Raw genomic sequence first — 5,491 nt, 5'->3', positions numbered from 1 at the left:
CTCATGAAATTAATCTTCCTTTACCTTCATGTTATATTCTTGCATTACTACCTTCTTTAGTTAGATCGTTTCATCAAACAATATCAAGAAACAAAAACAACAACAAATTTGGGCTCTTAGCCAGGGCAAATCCCTTTAAGGGGAAAACATGGAAACTCGTATCTTCTTAGAATCTACTTCAAATGAGAAACATAGACCCAATCCCTAGACAAGTTCTTCTCCTAGCACCAAGTAGACCCTTCCTCAATTCCTTCTTGTTGTATGCACCAAACGGCTCTTTCCTGTAACTTCAACCTTCCAGCTACAACAATGCTACTCAACTTGTAACTTCGACCAAACAAATTTGTCCTCTAGCTTCTTAGGAAACCCTAATAGAACCTCCTCCTGAGACCTACTTAGAGCAAGACAACTATCTCAAGGTCAACGAGGTCTAGATAAGGGTTTTCCATTTTCTAGCTATAGATTCTGCATTTCATCCTCCTACAACTTGAACTTGCAATTTCAACCTCGTATTAAATCCCAACAACTATAAAATTTTACACATGTGAGAGAGATAGAACCTATAAACAACAAATTCCATCCTCCAAGTTTCTCCTATACTTTTACTCTCCTTTTCCCAACTTCCCAACTAAACATCAAACATTTTCCTTTATAGATCGAACTTGTGAGTGGGTGTGTCTCCAAATGAAGTTGAACTGCTCTTTATATATCCTTTTCAAGGGGTTTAATTCCCTCCTTTAGGCTAACTTGAGGATCCCATGGCTGACTTGTACTCTTGTAGATTCCATGACTTTCTAGACTCAGAATTAATTCTTTTTACAATGAAAAATTTCTCGGAAGGGTCTTATAAACATGATGTTGAATCCTTTGACTCATGACAATAAATCCTAATACCTAAAAAACCCTAGAAGCACAAAGAAAAAGCTTTTACCTAAAAGATCATCAATAATGATCATGAAACCCATGTTTTGATAATAATAATTTTTCTTTTATTTTTCTTGTTTGTTACATAGGATACATATTGAAATGAGTACAACAATTATGAATACTGAAACTAGCTACATTTCTCAATAGAAAGGGCATCACAACATAATTATTTTAGAAATTACAATTTTTTCGGGATGTTGGTCCTGCTTGAACGGCCATAATTCCACCACACATCATTCTTTTCATTTCCCTTTATACATAAGGCCGCATACCAAGGAGACCAAAAGTGATGGCCACTACCACATCGAGCACGATTAAAGAACAAATCAGGCAACACATACAAGGGCTTCCATATAGCCTTGTTGTTATAAAGAATTAATGAAACCATCCATAGTGTAATGGCTTGAAGGAATCTACTTTCAATTGATCAGAGAATTGAAGGAAATAAATTTGGGCCACTGCACAAAAAGAGCTCCCTAATATTATTTCTGGCTTCCCCTCAAAATCATTCGCGGCAAGACACACATGAAAAAATATCAAATTCAACACTATAGAAATCGAAAAAATCTCTCTCACACTAACTAATCTATGTATAAAGGAGTATCATGGCTAAAATTACATGATCCCAGCCCCTCTCATGAGGTTCGGGGCTAAACGTGCTCTCATACCAATAAACAAATTGAAATTGGAGACATAGTACATATAAATACACACAAAATAATATTTGTATATTGCACACATGATTCAATTACATAACATTTATATAGTTGCTCTCATATTCAACTAATTCTAATCTTATGCTCTCAATAACCTCCTATAAATCTCAAACCAACTCCAAACTCAGCATGGAAGAATTATATCCAAGTCTTTTAGTGTTACTATATAACAATATTATCATATATATTAATAACATTGTTTATATTTTATAACATATTATATTATATTATATTATTATTATTATTATTATTATTATTATTATTATTATTATTATTATTATTATTATTATTATTATTATTGTAAGATTATATTATACTTATGTTAATAGGTATATCTATTTTGGAATAGGAGTTTTGGAATTTTAATCTAATTATTAATAATTATTAGATGGATGGCAGTGATTTATTCTCCAATAGATATTATAAAATAGTCCTAGTACTATTCACAAATTAAAGGTTGAAATTTATCTCTGAAATAGTTATGTCATTCTCTCTCACCCCCTTTCAATTAAATTGATTAATTTAAAAAAAAATATCACATGAACAAGTGTCATATAAAATGAATTGTAGTTTATTTGAACATATGGTATTAATAAGTCATGGTATTCTAACAAAGCTTATTTACAAATAAAAAATGTCCATTATAAAGTGCATGTAAATCTTCATGAGTAAAAATCTTGTTACATGTTTTTTAATGTGTATATGTTTAAATTATATATCTATTCTTTTTATTAATAAAAATAATAATAATACTAGTGAACATCGAGAAGTAGACGAAAAGAGCCATAGATATAGGCCTAGAATCAAGGTTAAAAGAGACATGCAAAAATTCTATGGCTACTCAAAGCGACGATGGAAAGCTGAGTAAAGACAATGTTGTTGCAGACAAAAAGTAGTAAAAGATCATGTAAGTCAAAGGTCGATTAAAATAAGTGTTATTAAACCTATCACCATGTTAACATGTAGTGGAGGCACATTTACCTCACTAGAAAAAAAAAATGATGGTACCCTACTGCAAGTGGATGATGGAAATTAATCATGACTACCAAAACTGAATGCACTAACAACGTATCATGTTTCAAATTTCTGCTACACAACCGTAAGATGAAGCCTGCATCATGTTTCATGTTTTAAGAAGTTTACCAACAATGTTTGATTCTATTGTTGTGACCATAGAGGAGATAGATGATCTCTCACAATTTTCAATGGACAAGCTTCATGTCTCACATATTTCTCATGAACATCGGTTGAGTACAACAAAAAATACTTCAATGGAACAAGTCTCAGTTGGTCAAGGTAGAGGCAGAGGAAGATAAAATACCAGAGGTAGAGGAAGAAGTTCACACATAAGTGGAAGAAGAAGCCCTTCAAGCTCAAGTGGAAGAGGCAACACTCAAAATCCAAGTCAAAATCCAAGCCAAAATCAAGCACAAGGTCAGAGGTACCATAAGTCTCAAGTCTGATGTCATTGTTGCAAGATGTATGGGCATTATGCAAGTGAAAGTAGAAAGAAACAACATCATCTTAGTAAACCAAATGCAAAATTGACAAAAGAAAATAATAACCAAGATAACATGTTTTTAGCTTGCAATGTAGCATAAGATAAGAAAAGGGATGTATGGTTTTTAGACATTAGTTGTAGCAATCACATGAAAGAGAACATATAAATGTTTTCTAATTCGGATGAAAGAATAAAATCATAAGGCACATTAGTGAATAATAACAAAGTGTTTTTCATTTGTAAAGGAAAAGTTAATATTTTAACAAGGGGGAGAAGAAGAATATTCTAGATGTGTATTTTGTTCTAGGTTAAAGCACAATTTATTAATTATTGGATGACTTATGCAAAAGGGGTATATTGTCTTCTTCAAAAATGGAGAATGCGCAATTTCAGATAAATTTCCAAGTAGTTGATTGCAAAAGTACAAATGACAAGCAATAGAATGTTTCCCATAAAGATAAAACCAAATTTGAAGAGGGTGTGGAAACACAATTGTCAACAAATTCACAAGACAATGGAAGAAAAATTGCAGTAGTCACACAAGTAAACTTTCAAATAAAAAATGAAAATTGGTTATGCCATGTAAGATTTAGGCATATTAACTTTGGAGGTTTAAATTTACTACATAGAAAATGCATGGTAAAGGTTTGCCATTAATAAAAAAACTACAGAGATTATGTGAAGGATGCATTTTTGGAAAACAACGTAGACAATAATTTCCAACAGTAAAGTCAATAAGGGAAAAGGCACATTTCAAAATTGCCCATTCAGATTTATGTGGACCAATGTATACAACATCAATTGGTATAAGTTATTATTTCTTGAAATTCACATATGACTACACAAGAAAGATACAAATTTACTTTCTAAGACATAAAAGTGAAATGTTTGAGCACTTCAAACAATTTAGGGCTCTTGTTGAAAAGCAAAGTGGAAGCTACATCAAAGTTTTGAGAACTAATAGAGGTGGTAAGTACATCTCAAATTATTTCCTATGTTTTTGGAGGGAGCATGGAATTTACAAACAATTCACAACAAGGTACACACCTCAGTAGAATGGTGTTGCAAAAGGGAAAAATAGGATAATTATTGAAATGGAAAGGAGTATGTTAAAGGAAAAGCATTTGAGAAATGATTATTGGGTTGAAGCTCTAGCTTGTGCAACATACATCATAAACAAATTTCCAACCAAGAGTGTAAGGGACATGATTTTTGAAGAAGCATGAAGTGGAATAAAACATATTGTCACTCACATGAGAGTGTTTGGATGTGTGGCTTATGCACATGTCTCAAATGAATTAAGAAATAAATTGGACAACAAGGGGGAGAAATGTATATTTGTTGGTTACAATGATGAATCCAAGGCATATAAGCTATATAATCCAATAACCAAGAAGGTCATAATAAAAAAAGATGTAAAATTCATAGAAGAGGAAGCATGGGTGATGGGGCCAGCCCACGTGGTCCCGCCACTCCTAAGGGGATGTGTAACGCTTCTATGAACCGGACAATATACAATTGATTTGGTATTAATTTTAGATTGATTTACAATCAACTTGGGTTACGGCATGTACTGTGGTGGTCTTATCAGTGGACAACTGTCCCTCCTCGGGATCCTGGAAAGTTCTCGGCTTGGGTTTTACCCTGTTCGCGCCCTTTGGGTTATTATTGTTACTTGGTAGTTTAGCTCTGCAGTCTCTGCAATTTTTCCTTTGTATTTGTTGTATTTTCTGCGGTGAAAACACAATGCGGTTCCTGCTTGCTCGGTTAACTGTATGGCAAACGTTTGGTTGCGGTTATGTTGCTACAGGTCCGGCTTGTATGCCTCGACGGTCTGGTGTCGCTTTGGTAAGTTCGGCTACTGTATTGTTTATATGTTTGTTCCTCTGTCGTTTGGCGTTTTCCACTGGCGTTGATGTTTGTCACGGTATTGTCTGTTCGTTTCCCTCAAGAGTCCATGGTTATTTGAGCATTATAAGTTAATGGCATTCTGGTTACATTCTCGGTTCGTCAGCCTCCAAGTTCGATGGGTTTCGCGGCTTGCCCTGTTCGGCTCTCTGCTAATTCAACTGGTAAGCTCTCGTTCCCTGCCAGACTTCTTTTCCGCTGCTTATTTAGACTCTAATAGCTCGGCTCCTCTGTGAGCAGGGTTCGTCCGTTTGAGGGTTTTGCTTTGCAGTTGCGGCTCACCTTCAGGTATGATTTCTCGTTCATTCTCTCAGCATTTTCCCTTTCAATTTCTCTGTTTCTCGCTTTTCTTCAAGGGTTGGTAACTAACCCTTCCTCCTTTCGTCCCTATGCAGGTGGAGCCATTCGCTGGGTCGAATGCATTGGGCTTCCGGCCATT

The sequence above is a fragment of the Pinus tabuliformis genome, chromosome 7 (genome assembly GCF_031772625.1).
Source record: "Pinus tabuliformis cultivar Carrire ecotype Pingquan chromosome 7, CPIR1, whole genome shotgun sequence".
Lineage (NCBI taxonomy): Eukaryota > Viridiplantae > Streptophyta > Pinopsida > Pinales > Pinaceae > Pinus > Pinus tabuliformis.
The sequence above is the reverse complement of the archived record's forward strand: the minus strand, read 5'-3'. Positions refer to the sequence as shown.